The 23,503-nt window shown below is 37.5% G+C and overlaps 1 protein-coding gene across 1 annotated transcript in view; it reads left to right on the top strand.

Annotated features, from left to right (window-relative positions):
* Positions 1-809: 809 nt before the first annotated feature.
* The window catches only part of CCR6 (C-C motif chemokine receptor 6), a 30,828-nt gene continuing 8,134 nt past the window's right edge, over positions 810-23,503 (top strand). The window contains exons 1-3 of the mRNA XM_027843548.1: positions 810-1,065; positions 19,439-19,474; positions 20,332-20,417. The gene's annotated coding sequence lies outside the window, so the exon portion shown is untranslated. The remainder of the gene's footprint in view (positions 1,066-19,438; positions 19,475-20,331; positions 20,418-23,503) is intronic.

Below are 23,503 nucleotides of genomic sequence, written 5' to 3'. Positions count from 1 at the left end.
CTTATTGTTGTTGTTTGTCCCTTGTTCTTGAAGAGGACCATGACATCAGGGAGGTGATTCCATGACATTCATATAACTATCAAGAACTTTGACACAATTTTCTTGTTGTTGTTGAGTTGTGTCAGTCATGTCTGACCCTTAATAATTCCATTTGGGGTTTTCTTGGCAAAGATAATAGAGCTATTTGCCATTTCCTTCTTCAGTTCATTTTACAGGTGAGGAAACTGAGGAAATTGAAATGTGGCTAAAAGACTTGTCTACAACCATAAAGGTAGTAAGTGATAGAAGCAAGATTTGAACCCAGATCTTCTGAAATCAAAGTCAGCCCTCATTTGGCTATACTCCAATGCCTTATTCTCCACCTTGCTTTAGGGTACTTATTCCCTTCTTCCCCACTCTGCTTATTAATCCCTCATTCATGTTTGTAGCTCCCTTGATGGCCAGTACTATTTATTCTCAGTAAATAGTTGTTGAATTGAATGGATCTCCTATTTTAAGAATATCTGCACACAGAAAAATTAAGTTATTTGTGGTACCCAGGTATTTATTCCCCAACACTAAGAAGAAGGGTAGATGGTAATAATCATTGTCATCAGGTAACACACAGAGCTTTTCAAAGAATTTTAGAATCATTGTATGCAACATGTAGCTTCCAAGAAGAATCGAGACTTGTCCCACAAACCAAAATGAAATATTAACATGAAAAATATTTGCATCTGAAATTGAAATTGTGAAGTTGACCTAGTTACACATCTATCTTTCCCTCCCCCACCTTATTTGTTACCTTTTTATGATCAGAGGTATGAGACTTGAAGGGATAAAACTTGTGGTGAGGTAGTTCACCACACTATCTTGTTTGCTGGGTGTAAAAATGAGAGAGAAATCACACGAGGCTTTAGATGAGAAAGGAGCCCCAAGATGTCCCAAGTAAAGCTGTCATTTTCATAGCATAAATTCAAAAGTTTGGCAACTGAGAAAACATCCATTTATGTGTTAACCCTGGTTGAGAAAAGTCTGAAGTTCTGTGGAAGCGAGTCAGAGACCTAAAGACAGCATTCTTTGTTGGTAAGTGGTACTTTTTGCTTCTCTTTCCTCATGGGATTTTTTTTTTTGGTACTATATTATTTTAAAATCTTCGTATTTTGGCCAAGTATATCATGTAAATTTATAGCTTGAAGTATACCAGTATACCAGTCAGTCAATGATATTTCTTGACTATCTAGTCTATTATTAGGCAATATTGGGGAGGGGGATGTGCATGCATGTGTATGTATATATGTGTATGTGTATATATACATATATACATACACACAAACACATACACATACTAAATACATATACATACACACATATACCATACATCCATAACCAAAGGGCCAGCATGTTGTGGAGAGAATGCTGAATTGGGAAGCAGAAGACTCTACTTGTGGCTTTCCTGCTCACCAACCGGTAAGTCACTTGACCTTTTCCACCTTATAAAATGAGGATGGAATAGATTATCACTAAGTTTGTTATTCAAAAGTGCAATGGACTCCCTTGAGAGGTGGTGGGTTTCCCCATCGCTTCAAGCAATAGATGGTTAACTGCTTGTCAGGCATACTGGAGGGAGGGTTTTTTTTTCAAGGATGGGTTAGAATAGGTGGCCATTGAAGTTTGTTCTGACTCTTAGATGCAGTGATTCTGTAATTACATGCTTTAGTTAAGACTCTTTGCTAGCTCCACATTCTGGGAATCTATAATTTCAAGTGCCCCCTGTCCTCAAGAATCTAATTTAGATAGATAGGGCTAGAATATGTGATGGAGATTTAAGAATATCTATAAAGAAATGTACAAGCTGGTGCAAATTAACATGGGGGCAATTTTGTATGTATGCTTATGTATGGGATGTGATGAGAAATTAATAATACTGGTTCCATGTGGCACACATACACAGTATCATTGCTTTAAAATTTCATCTTTTGGTAGAATAAAGGTACTGAGGGATGATCATGACAAAGTGGGGCTAATCATGGAAAGAGTCATAGATGTGGGAACTTTTGAGCTGAGTTTTCAAAGGGGAGAGATGGGAACTGGCAGCAAGTAGACAGAAGGGCACTGCAGGTAAATAGAACAAGATACTGGTCTCACAGAGGTAGTAGCAAGTTGGGTGAAGGATGAAAAATGTGTTAGACTAGCAGAAACTCAAAAAGAATGTGTGGAAATAGCAAAAAGCAGTGAAGATATTGACATGTAGAGCATAAAAGAGTACAGTGAAGAGAATAGATAAACATAATAGCAACAATGGACATTTTCATTGGACTTTGAGGTTTGCAGGGCTCTACATATGTCATCTTATTTGAGCTTCATAACAATCCTCTGTGGTAGAGAATTAATATTCCCACTTTACAGATGATGAAACTAAGGCTCATAGAGTATAAACAACTCATTCAGTTTAATGAAACTAGTAAATTTAGATAATGGGATTGAAACCCAAGTCTTTTCTAGCTTTAAGAGCAGAATTCTTTTCGCTTCCCACGGGCCCTGTGGAGCTATGTCCATAGGTAATAATAACTCAACCTAAATGGTTAACATTCCTACTGAAGAGAACTCATACTGCTGTAATTCAACAAGGCCTAGAAAAAGAAATGTTTAAGATTGCAGACTCCATCTCCCCCGCTGAAATGGAAGAAACCATGATCCATCAACTGAAAGGTCTGCAGGTGTCTGAAACAAGCCACAAAAATGGGCAGCAGTTAATTTTGTCATTTCAGTAAATGGGATTAGAGAGACATTAGTGGCCATTGTGTTACTTCAGCTACTTATTTAATTTATTTAGAAAGATTACAGCATGGCCTCAGAGGTGATCTGCTCCAGCCAGAACTTGAGAATTATTGTAGAATGGAGACCCTGCTCCTGAGAGATCTTATGTTCCAACATTCAAGTCTGACATCTGGGTTGATCTCATTTTTTAGAACTAAATATTATAGTGTACCATTCTGTTGCAGTATTCACTATTTTTAAAAAATAGAAGAGAATATTACCAAACTGAATAGATAGGAGTACATTTTTTTTCACTAAGATTTTCAGGGAGCAGTTAATTCCCTTAGCTGCTCTGCAATATACAACTACGTACTCAATTGAGTGTTTATGTTTGCTTCCAAAGCTAGCATACATTTATATATCATTTATTTATTTCCTTTAATGAACTTTTAGTTACAATAATGTGGGATAAATCTTGTATACAGTGTATCCCCCACCCCTCCAGGATAGTATAAGCTTCTTGAAAGTAGAAATTGTTTTTTCTTGTGCTAGAAGCTCTTGTGCCTAGCACAATGCTTGGAACATGGAAGACAATAAGTGCCTGGAGAATTGGAGTGAATTGAGAGATAGAAAGAACTAGACAGAGTATCTAACATCATAAAATCATATGTTTTTACTTTATCTTTCCAAGATCCAGAATACAAACACCTCGCTTATCACGAGAATACTTTAAACTTCAACTCCCTGAGAGAGAGCCAAAAAAGACATCAGGAAAAAGGAAGGGGAAGCACATTTTAAAAAACGTGTTATCTGCATAGTAAAAATAGATGGCACATTGTCCATGCGCTGAGACTCATATGCCTTACTCACGGTCAAAAACCTCAAACTCTGGCTCAGAATCTCTTGACTCTTACTTGGGAAATAGTTCTAACAAGCGTTGTTTCTTTGGTGTCCTGACAAATAACAGATTAGAGGCAGCAAATGAAATGAAATATGGGGATAAGACATATTGATCAGAGCCAGAATTAACAGCTCACAATCTGATCATGAGGGAGGAAAGTGCAAAAACTAAAAAAGCTGGCACAAGGACTCGAAACTCACGGTTGGGGAAATTGATTGTGAAACTATTATATACACTTCAATAGTGTATAGGGCACACTGGTCACCTTAATATAGCCTTTTTCCCTAAAAAAAATGGCTTAAAAAGCATTAATTTCAGCTCTTAAAAGGGGGGACTTCAGTTATTTGAAAAAATACATATAGATTAACTGATTTTCTGACTGTCAGGAAAGAATGCATAATTACAAATGAGACAGTTAAGTTACAGATCTTTGTCAGTGGAGGGAGTCTCTACACTGAGAGTTCCTTCTCACTGATAAAATCATGAGTCCAGGCCACACCATCTTTCCCTGCCAAAGTATTAGTGGTGATCCAGTCCTTAAGTTCAAAAAGGACCACCATCAAAATTCTAAGTCAGAGCTATTGGGACAACTTTTTTTAAAAGTATAATCTTGCTTTACTTTTTTTTTTCTTTTATTATTTATTTTCAGATAAAGTAGAGAATGATGGTAGGGCAGAGTACTTGAAGAAGGAGAAGGTATTAACCAAAGGAAAGAAAACACAGATAATAGAAAAAAAAAGATGGAGGGGCACGTAGAAGTGGGTCTTAGCATAATAGAATAGAGCAAATAAAATAGAGGAATTCAATTAGTTCACAACTATTTATTAAGCACTTACATGCTTGGCCTATTCAAAGATAGGCAAAAGTAGCATGCATTCTAATGGGGGAGATATGTAAATAAATACATTCAAGATTATAAACAAATCGGAAAGAGGAAGACATTAACAGCTGTGAAAACAACAGAAGAAGGAAGTGGGAGGGTAACCATGGAAAGTGATCGAGTGGGCAGGACAAATCAGAAAGGTGGCAATAGTTCAGATAACATCTTATTAGAACAAGAGCAGTAGGAAGGACTAGAACCTAGAATGGACGAATCAACTTTAACCTGTCAGCACTAGCCAAAAGGGTAAAGTGTAATTTGTGCAATGCCCTCCAAACTCCTCCTCCAATATCTTTCTCTTCCTTGTTGGTGACATCCTTCCTAGGAACTCAGCGTTCAGAATCCCCTACCTAGTGTTTCTTCTAAAAAACAGTAATTTGGTAAATGAATAATACCTGATGGTGATGCTGGTAGTGTCTTAATGTGATTAGTCTAGATGTCCCTGGAAGAAGCACCATGTTATTGTGGAAGGACCACAGGATTGAGAGTTGGGTTTCACTCTTTTTATTCCCATTTACCTGCTGTTTGACCCTGGACAAGCCTCTTCATGTCTCTGGGCATCCATCAGTGTCCCTATTGGTAAAGTGAAGAAATTGGACTAGGTGGTCCTTAAGGTGATTCCTTCTAGCTCTGGTATTCTATATAAAATGAAAGACTTATGGGGCAGCTAGGTGGCACAGTGGATAGAGCACCGGCCCTGGAGTCAGGAGGACCTGGATTCAAATCCAGCCTCAGACACATAATTCTCACTAGCTGTGTGATTCTGGGCAAAGTCACTTAACCCCAACTGCCTCACCAAAAAAAATGAAAGACTTATTAATACAGAGCCATAAAAAGGGTGAGGAAAGTGCCTGCCTTGGAGGTGAGGTGCAAACATACATACACATACATACATACATACATATACATATATGTAGATTATATACATGTATATACATACACAAATACTCACACTCATTATATATACATACATACATACATACATACATATATATATATATAAAAATGCGTATATGTATGTTAGACATAACACACACATAAAAAGCCCTTCACAACCTGGCCCCAACCTATCTTTCTAGCCTTATCGTGCAATAGTCTCCTTCATTCACTCTATAGTCCAACTAAACTGGCTTTCTCCCTATTCCTCACACATCTCTAAATTTATCTCTGAATTCCATGCCAGGCAGATACCCTCTCCTCACTGCTGACTCATAGAATTTCTGATGTTCAAGATTAAACTTTAGCACCATCTTCCATGTAAAGCCATTACTGACTGCCCCCCCCCCGCCCCAGCCTGAGCAAATTCTTGTGTCCTCCTTTCTTCACTACCTGGCATTTATTTCGTATGTAAGTATATGGTGAATATATGTATAATATATATGTAAATGTATATGTACACATGTATATATATATATGTATATGTGTATGTGTATATGTGTGTATGTGTGTATATATATGTATTCCATTGAGGGAGATAGTAATTTTATATATATATATGTATAATTTATATATATTATAATTATATATATATATATAACTTTATGTATATATGTATAATTACTATCTCCCTCAATGGAATGTAAGCTCCTTGAGAGCAGTAATTGTTTCATTCTTTGTTTTTGTATTGCCAATGCCTAGGGCAGTGCCTGGCACATAGTAGGTGCTGTTAATGAATTCTTGTTGATTGATTGCTCATTTAATCAGCTATTTACTATCTTCCCTAGATCAACCCCATAACTGTGGCCTGAAACCATTCATTAGTAAATGACCTTCTGTATCATGTAGGTAGCACCTCAAATGACTTTATACAGAATGTCATTTATACAGAATGAAAATGGAAACCCTGAAAGTTTATGCAATTTGGGTCACTAAGGAGTGCAATGAGTCAGTGGAAGGTCTGGGAATAAAATCACTCACTCAACCTATGACTTTAACCTCACATTATTAGTAACTGAGGTCACCAGCTTTTTGCAGCTGCAAGTCAAGAGATTTTTTTTCACATATCTTCATCTGTGGGTTTTGCAAATATTGAAGCCCGACAAGTATCTATGATTGAGGGTTTCAGAAAGAAAAGAGAGTTGTGTGGATATCCCATTTCTGTAGATACACTGATGCTTGTCTATAGCTAAAAATCACTGTCTTTGTCTCTACAGTTTCCCTGACATGGTTTAATACTTGATTGTAAACTCAGCCTACTTTGGGCTTATCATCAGTAGGAGCACACTGCAGGCTCAGTAAAGAAGCCTCCGTTTATCCACATGACTCCTCATGTAGGCCCTTCTGTAGTGGGTAGATGCTTTTTTATTACTGTCTTAAGAACTTTTAAGGGTATTTGCCTACTGAGGTTGAAGGACCAGAGGCCTCTTCTGACAAAATTCATAGTCGTTCTATTGCATTCTCAAATAAGAAAGATATATAATATATATCACATAATGTATAATATGTAATCATATAAAACATTTTATATAAATTGGGTCTGGTACCTCTAAGGGTAATATGGTACACATGAAATAGCTATTATTATTATTTTTGTTATTCAGTTGTTTTGGTTGTATCCGACTTTTTGTGATTCCATTTGGGGTTTTCTTGGCAACGATACTGGAGTGTTTTGCCATTTCCTTCTCTAGCTTATTTTGCAGATGAGGAAACTGAGGCAAACAGGGTTAAGTGACTTCCTCAGGGTCACACACCTAGTAAGTGTCTGAGGTCAAATTTGAACTCAGAAAGATGAGTCTTCCTGACTCCAGGCCCAGCACTATCTATTGTGTCACCTAATATGTCCAAGACATAGTGCTGTATATAGAGGATATAAAAATGAAAATTGATACAGTCCTCATCTCTTGGAGCTACAGGATAATAGGGAATTTCTAAATAGGAAAGTAACCTTTATTAGGGCCCATGGGCTTAATTATTATCTCTAAGTAGAAGGTCCTCAGATCTCTATGACTAAACTTATTCTGTCTCCTGAGCTCCAGTTTCCCACTACTACATGCTTATTGGATATTTTCAAGTGGATGTCCTGTAGGAATCTCAACCTCATTACATCCAAAACAGAGCTTACTGTATTTCCACTATAATCTATACCCCTCTTCCAAACTTTCCTATTTCCATCGAGGGCACCACCATCTTCCAGTGACCCAGGCTTGCACCTTTGGGGTCATCATGCTTAGCTCCTCATTCTCCCACATGTCCAAGTGATTGTAAAATTTTATGATTTCTTCTTCAACAATATCTCTTTAAATATATCTTTCTTTGCATTCACATGGAGAGTTAACACCCAGCTTCAGTCCTTTACCTCGTGTCTAGATTATTTCAAGAACCTGCTAATTAGGCTCTCTGTCTCAAGAATCTCCCTACTCCATCATCCACCCCATTGCCAAAGATCTATTCCTAAAGCACAGATCTGATAATACCATTTCTCTGCTTATTAAAAATCCAGTGGTTCCTTATTACCTCTAGTACTGAATACAGCCTTCTCTGTTTGGTCATTTAAAGCCCTTTACCACTGGGTTGCAGTCTAACTTTCTAGGTTTCTTGCACGTTATTTCCTTTTATGTATTCTGTGGTTTAGCCAAACTGACCTTGCTATTCCTCACCTATGAGATTCCAGAGTTATGCCTTTACAGAGACTATTACACACACCTGCAATGCATGCCCTTCTCACTTTCGGGAACCCTTGTTGTTCAGTCATTAGGTCGTGTCTGACTCTTTGTTACTGCATATGGGATTTTCTTGGCAAAGATACTGCCATCCATAATTATAGATATCCTGAACAGATACTATTGATAGACAATGAAGTAGGCCCAGAACTGAATAAGAGAAAGGGAGTGGGTAGGATTACCACTGGAAATTGCTTAATATATTTGGTTATACCAAATTTCTCCCTGAAAAAAGGCTCATTTTGCTTAACTCCAATATGCTTCATTGATGCTATATAGTTGTGAATCATGGTATATCAGTTACTGAGGAATTAGAGTTGTAGGTACTACAAAAGCCAATGGAAGAGTACAGGATGAGCGTGTGTTATTGGTATTGTTGAAGTCGTGTCTGACTCTTCATGACCCCATTTAGTGTTTTCTTGGCAAAGATACTGTAGTTGTTTGTCATTTCCTTCTCCAGCTCACTTTACAGATGAGGAACAGAGGCAAACAGAATTGAGTGACTTGCCCAAAGTCATGCAGCTGAGAAGTGTCTGAGGCCAGATTTGAACTCAGGAAGATGAGTTTTCTTGACTTCTGGTGTAGCACTCTATCCACTGTGCCACCGGTAGGCTGCAACATATTACCAGTAAAGGACTGCATAGAAGAAGGGAAAGACACCATCCAGAGATGTATGACTAGGATTAGGAGGTGTGTTGATCATGTGTTGAAAGAGTGAGAGAGAGAGAGAGAGAGAGAGAGAGAGAGAGAGAGAGAGAGAGAGAACTAGTAGATAGTCCATATGTCCCATTACCAGTCATGCAAAGTTAAAAGATCTAAAGGAATATTCCCAACACTTTGAATGGCCCCCAAATGGAAAATTTCTGGAATGACATGACCAAGTGTTACATGGGATAGGACAATGTGAATGGGTTTCAATCTGTACCACTGAAAGGAATGCCCATGTTAGTGAGATCACATTGAAACATTAGAAATAATTGTGAGTCAAGCTTCTTATCAAAATGCAACAGAAAAATCTGACACCCAACCCAAGGTTTTCACTAACAGCAGAAATCTAAAAGATGACACCGCATTTTGCTACCTGAGTGGTACGATGCTAAGTGATTAAAGAATTAAGACTGACATGTCCTCTGGGAGGCAGGCAGATAGAATGTGGGCCAGTGTGGCATTAAGGTACAGATCAAACCAAATCCTTATTATAAACTAGATCAAACTGAGACATATACATAAGAAAAAATATTTTTTAATGTGGCTTTCTCAAGTAGGTAAATTCAAATGTTTTTTGCAGTCCTCTTAGATGATGGTCTATGTCAGTAGCCTGATTTGCATACCCTATCCATTAAAAATTTTGAGTATGCCTTGCCAAAATATGTATATTTATTTATATGTAGGTTATATGCATGTACTGCTGTGTTAATATTTCATGTATTATAAACCAAATGCAAAAATAGGAAGTGAAAAGGATGAGACAAAGATGAAATATTTTCAAGGATATTTTAAAATTTTGTCTATGGAAAGCATAAAACTCTTTTTGTTCTTGCTAAAACATTATTAATAATAAATCCTAAGGTTAAGACAGAAGTAAATAATAATAATTTTTTGTTAGTAATTATTTATTCAGTTAATTTGATCAGTGTAGGTAGCCAAGTAGCTGAATCTTGAAAGATACATAACAACAATAAAATAATAGTTCACAACAGTAAAGATAACAGGTCTTCATTAGGAGTAATGTGGCTATTCACATGAAATGTGAAAACATGCAAAAGTAAATTGGTTCTGATTTCAATTCAGCAGAAAGTTTTCAGTGTAAATCAATTCTTCTTTCTTTATGTGATTCAGGTTAATGGATGGTTATTTTATCTGAATTTCCTATTGATGTATAGATATTTTAGTTGTGTTTTTGAGCAAGTATGAGGAATAACAAAAAGAGTAGCTTTGGCTGGATTGTAGAGTTGCAGGGTGGGGGTGGGGAGTAATTAGGCAGCAAAGGTAGATTGAGGCTAGGGGTAAAGGGTTTTAGATGCCCCAAAGAGGAATTTATATTTGACACCTAGAATCCATAGAGAGTCACTAAGATTTGTTGAGTAGGAAGACGACCTGGTCAGTCTTTGGCTTTTGAAAAATCACTGTGGCAAGTATATGGAAAGTGGATTGGAGTGGGGAAAGACTAGAGGCTGAGAGGTTCATTAAGAGGCCATTGCCACAGTCCAGTTGAGAAGTGAAGAAGGCTCAAACTAGGTTTGAGTGGTTCCTGGATGAGTGGAGAAAAGGAATAGATACAAGAGATGTGGAGGTTGAAATGATAAGGTTTTGTAAATGATTGGATACATGGAATGAGAGAAAGCAAGTTGTTAAGGACACCAAGGTTGCAAGTTTCGGTGGCCGGAAGAATGGTGGTTGCTCTTAACAGAAAGAGGGAAATTTGGAAGAGGGATGTGTTGGGTATAGGGGATAAGTTCATGAGCTCTGTGATGCCTCATCATCCTATATTAATCACTCTGACCTCTCCTACATTAAAAGCAGCAAGATGTTCACAAGCCAATGCCTTGGAGCACAGAACTAGCTTCAACAATGGGCACGTCTTGAGACCAAAAGTACTCTGAAAGGCTAGAGGTGGATGTGTCAGAGTTGGGACATTTTCCCATTGATACCTGAGTAGCCACTGCTATGGGTACCTGGGTTGCAATTACCACAATTTCCACTTCCCTTAGGAGCTGAGACCTGGTGCAGAAGAGGGGAAGTTAGAAGCATGCACAATATTGAGAGGGGTCAGAGTGGAGGGAGGTTAGATGATAAGGTATAAAGGATATATGTGGTTGCATTGCAGTTAAGTCCCACGAGTGGGCATTGCTGGGAGGGTGGGATGGGAGCCATCTTCCCATCCACTGATTGGTTGATCCCATACCCTCTGAGGTCACCTAGTCCCAACTTTGGATACCACTTGTTAAGGCACACATTTAGCATAAATCATACACTGTCTCATGGCATCTCTTGTATTGTTTTGTTATTGTTCAACTTATTGTGTTATTCAGGTAAGTTTGGGGTTTCAAGAAACAGTGATGTGGCCTCCTTAAGCTAACCACAGGATTTACTGAAAAATATACAAAATACATGGGCATACTCACTCATACTTAGGAGGACACAAGAAGACATGCACAGCCACTTCCCTGACAGCTACTTGGTTCCTATTACTGTCAGGCCCTGGGAAAACAGAGATGCACATATGAGTGCACCTGGGAAGTCAGCTAGGAAGGGAGAGAGAGATAGAGACAGAGACATAGAGAGAGAGATTGAGAGAGATACAGAGGCAGAGGAGGAGAGACAGAGAGAGAGAAGGGGGCATAGAGAGAGATGGAGAGAGAAAAAACAGGAGAAGAAACATAAACATAAAAAGATTAAAAGAGAGAGAGGCAGAGAGACAGATAGAGGGAGAGAGAAGGAGAAGGAGGAGGAGAGACAGAGAGGGTGAAAGGGGGAGAGAGAGATTGAGTACAGAGAGAGAGATTGAGACAGACAGAGAAGGAAAGACAAAAACTGAAAGATTGAAAGAGGAGAGACAGAGAAACAAGGAAAGAGAGACGGAGGGAAAAAGAGAGGAGAGAGAGAGAGAGAGAGAGAGAGAGAGAGAGAGAGAGAGAGAGAGAGAGAGAGAGAGAGAGAATAGTCCTACCATTGACCAAACCACAAAGTTAGAAGGTTGTGGGGTTTCATACTGACATGTACAAAGATAGCCCAATACTCACATATAGGGTATGCAAAACCAGCTATTTTTGAATATTATGTTCATGAGTAGATCTGATAAGAATACGTATAGGGATTAGCAGAATTCCTTTGGAACCAAACACTGCACTGCTGTTATTCCTCATTTACTCCACCCTCAATGAAGGGGGTTTATTTCACTGGCCTGTACAAGTCTTCATATGATGATGCCATTTTCCCAAGTTGTTTGCAAGCTTCTTGGAGGTCCAAACAACTCTTACATATTTTTGTGGCCCTTCTGCCATATTTCTTGGCACAATGCCTTCTTCACAATAAGCAGTCAGTGAATATGTGCTACTTTAATTTGATTTTTATTTGAAACAATAGTTGTAGACAGAGAAATCTGGCATCTAGCAAGGAGAAATGGAATAACTCTTTGGGAGGAAATTTTTCAGGCCAAATAAAAGCCTTAGAGGCAGAGTCTGGTGTTAGATACCTTTCCAAAGGTTCATTTTCATATGGAAAATATGTCACAAGATGGTGAACATACTAGTTTTGGAGTCAAGAGACTGGGGTTCCTACTCCATTCTCAGATACTTTCTAGCAGTGTAACCTTGGAAAAGTTGCTTAATGAATGAATGAAAAAGCATTCAGAAGCAGTGGATAGAGTGCTTGGCCTGGAGTCAGGAAGACTTGAGTTCAAATGTGATCTTAGACACTTATTAGCTGTGTGACTTTGGGTAAATCACTTAATCTCTGTTTGCCTCAGTTTCTTCAACTATTAAAAAAAGGGTAATAATAGTGCTTACCTCCTAGATGTGTTGTGAGGATCAAATGAGATTTGTAAAAAGAGCACTGGAAAGTTCCTGGTACATAGTAGGCACTAACTATATAAATGGTTATTCCCTTCCCCCTTTCCTCTTCCCCTTATTTATTAAGTGTATGCCAACCCCTGTGATAAACAATGGGAATACAAATAGGAAACCTGAGATAATTTCTGCTCTTAAGAAGCTCACACCTCTTGGAGGAGGAAAGTCCAGAAGTCCTAAATAAAGATTCTGCAACACGGCAGGTGACAAGACTTGGGTCCTTAGGTTACATAAGCAAGTCAGATGGCAGTGCCCACAGACTGCAGGGCATGGAGCCAAAGAAGATGGTTAGGGTCTAGAGGATGACCTTAGGAAGCAGCGGTGGGGCAGGGCAGTTGTTGCTTGTTTGTGCAGAGTCATTTGCAGATTGTCTCTTTATCTGTTTCCAAACTCGAGATCTCATGCTGATTGAGTGATCTGCAGTACACTCCTACCCCCATGCTACTTCTGATTTTTTTTAATCAACCAATTAATCAGTAAGAATTTATTTATAGTATGTGCTAGACAGGCATTGTGCTTGGTACTGGGAATAAAAGAAAAGTCAAAAAATGAAACAATTTCTGCTTCCAAGCAACTTCATTCTATGGGAGGGAGACAAATGTATATAAAATAAATGTATATACAATAAATGTACATACAAATATAAAATAAATAAATTAATGTATACACAAAATAAATACAAAGTAATTTTTGGGATAGTGGGGGAAAGAACACTAGAAACCGGAGTAGATCAAGGAAGACTTCATGTAGGAGGTGTTGCTTGGGCAGATTTTTAAAAGAAACAGGGGATTCTAAAAGACAGAGGCGAGGTGGGAGGGCATTCCCGGCATGGGAGACAGTAGGTACAAAGGCAGGAGATGGAGCGCTGTGGGTGAGGATGGATCTTTTTCTCTATTGATCCTTGATCATAATTCCTTCTCCAGTTCTCAGATTTCCTTAGATGAGTTTATCTTCTTAATAGCCAATCCTATTCCACTGCCCCCATTAACTATTATACCCCTTCAATCGTCATGTTCCTCTCATGTGTCCCTTCCCACCAAGTTTCAGTGAGACCTATAAGATTGAATTTACTTCCTTGGGTTAAGATCTCTTGTGTGCCTTGGCTATTGGTAATTCTTGTCATATTTAATGATTGATAATAATAATAGTAATAATAATAGTAGCTGCTAACATTTGTATAGTGCCGCTTGTATGCCAGGTACTGTGATAAGTGCTTTACAATTATCATCTCATTTGATCCTAACAACAACCCTGAGAGGTAAGTGTTATTCTTCTTCTTATTTTACAGATGAGGAAACTGAGGCAAACAAATTTAAGTGACTTGCCCCAAATCACACCGCTAATATGTTTCTGAGACTGGATTTGAACTTGGATCTTCCTGATTAAAAGCCCAGCACTCTATCTACTGTGCCACTTAACTAACATTCATGTAGCACGTTATGGTTACTAAAGAATTTTACAAATAGTCTCATTTTATCCTAAAAACCCTAGGAGGTAGGTGCTATTTATATATCTATATCTATATATATCTATATATATATATATCTATATATAAATCCACATTTAGTAATTGAGGAAACTGAAGCAGATAAATGTTAAGGAACTTGTCCACAGTCACATAACTGGTGTCTGAGGCTGGCTTTAAATTTAGGCTTTGCCAACTGCAGATCCAGCACTTGATCCATTGAGTCGTCTAGCTTCAGGGGTGTTCTGGAGACAGATTGATTAGGTTACAGAGCCAAATACTAAATTTTCATTGTGGGCATTTATGCCTCAGAAATCGACATAGGTGACGAGTCAGAGTTTGATTTGTTGTTTTGCTGATAGTCTAAAGAAAGTGACAAAGGAAATGTTAATAATGCAAATTTATTTTCTTTTTTCCCACTTAATAGTATTTTATTTTTTCCAATTCCATGTAAAAATAGTTTTCAACATTCACTTCTGTGAGATTTTAAGTTGCAGTTTTTTTCCTCCCTCCCTCCTTCCCTTTGCCCCTGCCCAAGATGGCAAGCAATCTGATATAGGCTATACATGTGCAATCATAGTAAATATATTTCCACATTAGTCATGTTGTGAAAGAAGAATCAGAACAAAAGGGGAAAACCACAAGAAAGAAAACAAAAACAAAAAACAAAAAAAGAGAAAGTAGTATGCTTCAATCTTCATTCAGACTCTTTAGTTCTTCCTTTGGATGGAGACAGCATATTCCATCACGAGTCTTTTGGAATTGTCTCAGATAATTGTATTGCTGAGAAGAGCTAAGTCTATCAAAGTTGATCATTGCACAATGTTGCTGTTATTGTGTACAATGTTCTCCTGGTTCTGCTCACTTCATTCAGTATCAGTTCATGTAAGTCTTTCCGGGTTTTTCTGAAATCTGCCTGCTTAATATTTCTTACAGGCAAATTAATTTTCAAAGTGTGTTTTGCATATATTTTTTGAGCACTGGTTAAACATGGAACAGCACACCCCTGACACCCTTAGCCAAAGCTCATCATTCCTGTTTCTAAAGTCATCTCCCCAAATTTCAAATCCTGTTCTCAAACACCATTACTTTAGCCAACTGTTAACATCCTGAATCTGCGTTTCTTTTCTGAAGCTCCCACATTCAATCAGCATCAGTGATTAAAAAACAAAAAAACCAAAACCAAAAGCATGACTACATCTATCTTCAGTTTCTTTCCCAGGGCTTCATACTCCCCAGTATTGCTTTCTAGGCTCTTTTTGGTGGTGTAATTGGTCCTCACATGAATCACTGGGAGTGAATAGTGGTCTCTAGGTTTGAAAAATTTCAGGAAGCTACCTGTCACACTCCAGATACATCCCCCAAGAAGAATGTATACCTCTTTATGCTCATGCTACACTGGCAGATGACTGATCCATTGTCTTTTAAGTGTACTGGCAGAGAGTTGCCTACCCCTCTCTTCTTTCTTTTATGAGTATTGGGTAAACTCCTCATCATCCCTTAGAGAACAAGAAGCTGCTTTATCCTTAGAGAGTCCATATTCACTCTCTTTTGGAAGGAACTTATACTTAGTCTATAACTACAAAGGTTTAATGATCCTTCTTTCCTTCTTCCCCTACTAAATGCTTTTTGAATGAAGGAACAAATACAAGTAGTGTGAGATAATGCTGACAGAGTAAGTTGGTGCCATGATTTTCCATCTTTCAATCTCCTGATGTAGGTGAGGATTCCCTTTTGAATCTTTAATCTTTCTTCTTTTTTTTTGTTTCTTTTTTAAAGCATTTCTTCCATATTTTCAAATGACACTTAATTCTTCTTGATAACTAGAAAAACAGAGTGCCTTTTTTTTCTAGTTATGGTATCATGTGATCACAGATTTGGTCCTGGGAGGAATTTTAGAAGGCATTTGGTTTAATCCCTTTATTATTCAGGTGAGGAAACTGAATCCCAGAAAAGATAAGTGACTTGTCCAAAGTCACAAGGTAGTCTAGACTTGACTGTCTATGACAGAGACAGGATTCTAACCCAAGTCCCTTCTCCAAATCCATGTTCTTTCCTCTGTACAAGCCCCACATTCTCTCATCATAGGGAGCCAAACTACATTCTGGAGATATGTAACTGCTCCTTGGTACGTTTAACCTGAGTTCAAGTTACAGCTTTATTACTTACTGCGTGACTAAGCTTAGGTCACTTAACCTCCCTAAACAGGAGTTTCATCATCTGCAAAATGCAAGGATTGGACTAAATCTTCTCCAAAATTCCTTCCAGCTATAGCATTACATGATTTTGTGATCCTTGGGAGAATCTTTTTAAAATGAAAATACTTCCAATTGAATTTAAGCTGTTGTCAAGTTTGTCACCTTAATTTTCAGAAAATACATTGGTAGCGATTAGTTTATAGCCAATTGAAAGGAACAAATAAAGGATGGATGTCTCTCTCTCTCTGTGTATGTGTGTTGGGGGTAGAAGAAACTCCAGGAGGAAGGACCTGTACTTAAAGGAAAATGGGGGGACCCTCATAATAAACCTCACATTCTGCCTGTGCTTAGCTATCATTCTAGACCTTAAAATTGTCTAGGGCAGTGTCTTGAACATACATCAGTATGTCAAGGATCTATGACTTTTTTAGTATAGGAACTCCTTCCATCCATGAAGATTGATGTATCCTCTCTATACCTTAGGTATAGATTTTGTTGTTGTTCAATCATTTCAGTCATATCTGGCTCTTTGTGATCCAATTTGGGTTTTTCTTGGCAAAGATACTTAAGTTGTTTTCCATTTCCTTCTCCATCTCATTTTACAGGTGAGGAAACTGAGGCAAACAGGGTTTAGTGACTTACCCAGAGTCATATGGCCAGTAAGTGTCAGAAGACTTGACTTATTCATTAGTGTATCCTCTATGCCATTCTGCTTGTCACAGCAGTATGAACAGTGCATAGCAATTACATGTATATAATTATAGTATAATATTATAATTAAAATAAAGGATTGTCAAATTGAATCTTGTGTGGCATATTTGGTACCTGTGCCATGGATTGCTGTTCTGTACCTTAAACTATCTCTCTCTAGGTATTATCGAAGCAAAATTTTGTGTTCCTCAATGTTTATTATTCACTTTTTTATTGTAGCTTATCTGACTCTACCTTTCCTATTTCCCACTAGCGGAATGATGGTCTGTCAGGTTTGAGTCGTATACATTGGCCATCCTGGCTCATGTGGGCTGAGGTTCAGGGATAGGAGAGGAGGTGGGGAGGGGAGGGGAGAGTAGGGAAGGGAGACCCATAGTCCACACATGAACTCTGATGCTTCTCATAGGCAAATATGTTGTCTAGTCCATGGTGAGCGTAACCCACAAGGATTACATTTGGGATTAGGTTGGAGAACACCTCCAGTTTTATATTCTCCATATCACACACTCAGTTTCTTCTCCTTCAGGCCCCCACTATGAAGTCAAGATTAATGAGTGGAAACTCTTCTGTCAGCTTCAAATTCTCCCTTCCATTTAGGCTCAACAGGGATAAGGAGGACTAAGAAGGCTATGTAGTTTGGAAGAGACGCTTCTATCCTACACACCTAGGAATCATAGGAGCATTAAAGTCTCTAAGTAAAAATGTATATAATAGCTATGGTTAAATCTGAAATTTTGACTGTGATAGCCAAATCTCATTTTTAAATCTGACTTTCATTTTTTCCCTTGGTTACATGCCTTTTGGTATCTTGAGGGACATTGCCTCACAGGTTTTATTTATATTGTGGCTAACACCTCTAGAATTCTGGTACCTAGTTACACAAGTGGTTAGAGCATGATCCTTACATGATCCAGCTAGCTAGCTTTACATATCGAAAACATCTCTGCTGAGAGGTCCCAGGTGACATCTCTAACCCTGACCAATCAGCTTGCAAAAGCATGACATTCTTTCAGCAGGGCTCAAAAAAGAGTGTGGTTGTTGAGTGGAAACTCAGCATCTCAACTGTATAAACAATTTGAACTGCATGTTCCACAGCTGGAAGGTCAGTAATATTGTCATCAGCTAAGTGGCTCAGTGGAAATGGAATCAGGAAGACACGAGTTCAAATTCTGTGACCCTGGGCAAGTCATTTAACCTCTGTCTGACTCAGTTCCTACTTATCTAAAAGGGGGAATAATAAAAGCACCTATGATACAGGATTGTTGTGAGACTAAAATAAACTGAAATGTACAAAATGCTTGGCAAACCTTAAAGTTATATATATATATACATATATATATATATATATATAAATTATTATTATTCTACTCTTCTAATGATAAAAAAACTATGGTCCCTGACTATAGTTTCAAAAATTAAAAAAAAAAAGGTAATCAACTACTGGGGCCAATTGACCCACTCCTATTTTATCCTATGTGGTGTGTGTGTGTGTGTGTGTGTCGGGACTGAAAGAGGCAGTAGGCAATAATGATAGCTCATATTGATTCAGCACTTTTCAGTTTGCAAAGCACTTTCCTTACAACCGTACTGTAATAAGGCAAATGTTCTTAACCTGAGGCTCTGTGAACTTGTTTTTTCAAAAAGACATATTTTGATAACTATTTCAATATAATTGATTTTCCTTATAATCTTGTATATTTTATACATCTAAAAACATTCATCTAGGAAGGGTTCATAGGCTTCACTAGATTGCCAAAAGGGTCCATCTCTCTCTCTCTCTCACACACACACACACACACACACACAAGTTAAGAAGGACTATAAACAGTACAAGTATTATTTTACAGATTCAAAAACTGATACTCAAAGAGATTGATTTACCAAATTCACATAGTTAGGAAGTCCCAGAATCAGAATTTGAATCCAAGTCTTTTTTTTAAATGTTTAATTTTTAATTTATGGAATTAAACAAGCATTTCCCTAGAGTAGTATAATAAAAAAAAGGTGATTGCACATGAAATTTCAAATCTATTATGTACAATTTGCTATTCCTTTTAAATATACAATTAACATGTAATTTTTTCCTTTTTTTCTTCCCTTCTCCTCCCCTCTGCCCTACAGAATGCTACCATAAGATACAAATATGTATATGTATATAGATATGTAAAACTATTCTATACATACTTCTGTTTATCAATTCCTTCTCCTTCCTGCAGATAGTGTCTTCCTTCATATGTCCTTTGTAGTTAATTTGAGTATTTATAATGTTCAAAATGACTTATTCACTCAAAGTTTGGTTTTTTTTTTTTTTTGGCAGTTGGGGTTAAGTGACTTGCCCAGGATCACACAGCTGGTAAGTGTCAAGTGTTTGGTCTGAGGCCACATTTGAACTCAAGTGCTCCTGACTTCAGGGCCAGTGCTCTATCCACTGTGCCACCTAGCTGCCCCAAAGTTGTTTTTAAAACAATATTGCTGTCACTATACAATGGTCTCTTGAACCCACGTCTTTTGACCTCAATTCTAGTGCTCTTCTTACTACAACACAAGTAGCTTATGTGTATGTACCTGGAGTGTTTTACGGTTGCAGGGTTTTACACCCATTATCTCATTTAATCCTCATGACAACCCTGTGAGGCAGGTAGGAAAAGCATTATCACCTCCATTTTGTAGATAAAGAAGTCAAAGCTCAGAAAAATACATTGACTTGTCCAGGGTCAGCCAGCTGGGAAATAGTAACCTGGGACTGGAATTTGGGTTTTTTGACTGCAAATACGGTGGTCATTCCATTAGAAAAGAAAGGGTGAAAGAATTTCTTCTCTCTCAATCCAGAGATTCTACAATCTTGAGGGAGACATGGCCATTGTTAAGTTTTAAAATGGGTATATTTCCCCTAATTTTAATGGATTCTAGGGAGAGAAAGATGTTCTTGGCCTGAGTGAAATGTCTAGTTCATATCATCTTTCCTCCCATCTCACTCACTGTAAACCTGGCTCTGTTCTTTTTTTCTAAATGTTCATGAAGTCCAAGAACTACACAGTTTATGTGTAGTTTTGCAAGCTACAGGGCATGCATGGTTAAACACTCACCCTGGGTCTAGAAAGGCGTCACTTCCAAATAGGAAGTGGTAATTCAGCAATTTACTCTTAGACAATTTCAGCCTTTCGGTTGTCTTTTTCTATGATCCTATTTTAATTCACATCTTGTTGACAGGATGAAATTGATGATGAGTGTGCCTGGACTGTCTCAAAGAGGAATATAACCAGAGGACCATTTTAGAATTCTAGAGATATTCACAGGTGAGTGATTGGAAGATCAATGAAAAAGCAGAATGCAAGAGTACGAAACTTTTAAAAAATTAAAATTTTTTTCAATATGCTTGCAAAAGAATGGGGTGTCAGAAACGGGATGCTTTTCAACAAAATACCAAGTTATTGGGATATTGATGGAATGAAATGGTTTCAGATATATAATGTGTCCTTGACTTCTATAAAAGCATATTTAATAGATAATTCGCAAAAAAGTACTAGACTTTATACAAGAGGCTCAGTTTCATTAAAAATGCTTAGATGTTGATTTTATTTTAATTGCTTTTAATAGAGCTTGTAAGGGATTATGTATATTTTACAGTAAAGATATTGTATGGTATCTTCCTTGGGAAAAATTGTTCATTTTGGCCAACCTCTCTATCTCCCAACAACAATAACTACAATTCCTAGAAGTCAGTTCTCCAAACTTCATTAAGCTATGATTTTAGGCATAGCAAACCAATGGGTATGTAGTCTAGAATATGGAGTTCTATTTTTTTTTTTCGCTGGAAACTAGAGATCAAGCTAATGGAAACCTTTGAATGAACTTATTCAAGGGACTATGGGCTGGAAGAAATAGCACATCACTGCTAAGTGATGGAACATAGCACATGAAAGTCTTTTAGAGTTAATACTCTGTGATTAAGTAAGAAAATTAAACTAAAATAAAATTACTTGCCTAGCCTACGGAGATTTTCTTTAGCACAAAGTAGAAAACAACTCCTGTCCAAATCAGCACTATTTAGGAACATGGAAAAAGAGGGCCCTAAGTGGAACTATTTCTCAAATACTTCAAAGATATAATTTACACAAATAATAAAAGGTTTGAAGAAGTATAAATCTTCCTGTCAAGACAAACAAAGAGAAAAAAAATCACTGGGAAAAACCTTTTGGTTGATTTCTCAACCACTACTTTCGAAAAGGAGAAGGAAGGCAGCCTAGCACTTCAGGAGGCTTTCTCTCTTTTTTATACCCCTAATCAGTAAAATGAAGCAATTTCACTGAAATGTTCTCTCTAAGGCTCTATTTAGCTACAATGGTCTTTGCCTATGACTCTAAATATATTAGAGGGCCTAAAAGGTATTAAGTGGCCACTTGGATGCTGAACTTATAAACCTAAAGACTTGTTTTTCCCCCTGTGAACATATGTTGGCATGTAAGCTGCAGTTGTCTTCACAGTGGGATATTTGCTTATGATCATCATGAACACTGCAAGGTCTAATGACTGATTACTAAGCAGACCATGAAATTTGCAGTGGGAAAGTCAGGGAATTTGGAAAATAAAGTCTGGGTTCAAATCCCAGCTCTGCCATTAAAGGCTGTTGGACCTTGAGTAGACACAAGCTTAGTTTCCACAACTGTAAAATGAAGGAAATATCTAAAAAAAGAAAAGAAAAAAATGAAGGAACTATGTAAGTTCTAATGTTCTTTTCAACTATAAAATTGTATGACCTGTAAAGGGATGACAGTAACCTATCACAAACATTTCCTGTTTTTAGTTTTATTTTGTTTCCAGCTAAGGGAAGCTGGAGTCAACTGGGGGTTGGGGGAAGTTCTTACTCAGTTATGGTCTTAACTTTCCTTCTCATTGGGAAAAGGGCTTGGGACTCAGGTAAGTGATGGAGGTACAGGAGTCTAATAAATGTTGAAGTGAGTTTTATTTGTGTGTTTGACTTTCAGAAATCTACCTATTGTGACTGATTTTTATTTGTCTTTTACAAGTGTTGCAGGCAGCTCTTGGTACATTGTTTAGTAATCATGAAACAAACCTTTATTAACCTTATTCATTTTTCTTCTTTATTGATAGATCTTATTTTGACCCAATAAATATCACCCAACAAACTCTCCCAACAGTTCTCCCATGATCGAACTCCCTCCACCTCCAACACCTGGCCTGAAGTAAATTCCCAGAAAAGAATTTAGCAAAACAACCTAGCAGAATAATTGTGATTAACAGGAGAGGTTTCCATTAGGTTAGTTTCACAAAACTCTCATCTGAAATCAACAAGTATTTCCTGAGTGCAAGTCATAGTGCTGATCCTACCATCATTCAGAAATTCAAAATTTAGAGAATATTTATTTTCCTTGGGAATATCACAGCATCCCAATTTTATCAGTGGAGGAAAATTAAATTAGAAAGGAAATTACAATAATGGAGAGTGTCATCTTTACATACCGTTCTAGCTCCTGCCTTTTGTTCTTTCATCTTACAAAACCAACATAGTTTTGGAAAATTACCATGGAATCACAACCTTCTTTTTAATTTTGCACATTCTAATCATGGAGAAATAATAATTTTGATACGTGATCTTTATATTTACCTTACCCCAAATAATATCAGGCAAAACCAGCCCTGGGCAGAAGCAGATAAACAAGAACAAGAGAAATATATTAAATGTAATATAATTTAAAAAGTATTGTTCTTACTGATGCTTGTGTCTGGCTCGAGTAATACCTCACTTAGGTGTTTATTTTTAAAAATTCTTCAGTCAATCAATCAATAAACATTTATTAAGTGCCTACTGTGTGCAGCACACTGTGCTAAGTGCTGAGGATACAAAAAGAGGCAAAAGACAGTCCCTGCCCTCAAGGAACTTACAATCTAATTGAGAAGACAATATGCAAACAAATATATAGCAAGCAAGCTAAATATAGGATGAAACGTTTACTGCATAGATCACAAAGCCAGGATAATGACAGCATCATAATCTACTCATTTCCCTGAATCAATGTATGTGGTATTTGTGGAGAAGATTGAGTACAAATTTACAGGATGTAAATTTAGGAGGAATGGACTTGAGTAGAGAAACCTATGGGTCCTTGGGAAAACTCAAAACTGTGGATTGCACGTTTTGATGTCTCTAGCCTCCTTAGGCAACCATCTGCACCACAAGTCAGCTGCTAGGTTAGAGTGGCCTGGTAGGCCAAGAACCCCTTTTCTAAAGTGCTTGACTGGGCTGTAAGGCTCATGTTGGTGGTTAGCCAAGAGTTTCCTGTCTCTCAAAGTCTCTAAGGCAAGTTGTCTGTCTCCTTTCTTTCTTTCTTTCTTTCTTTCTTTCTTTCTTTCTTTCTTTCTT

This window comes from Vombatus ursinus, unplaced genomic scaffold, assembly GCF_900497805.2.
Source record: "Vombatus ursinus unplaced genomic scaffold, bare-nosed wombat genome assembly UNPS02014923.1, whole genome shotgun sequence".
In the NCBI taxonomy this organism is placed as follows: Eukaryota; Metazoa; Chordata; class Mammalia; order Diprotodontia; family Vombatidae; genus Vombatus; species Vombatus ursinus.
This window is presented reverse-complemented; position numbering and strand designations above follow the sequence as displayed.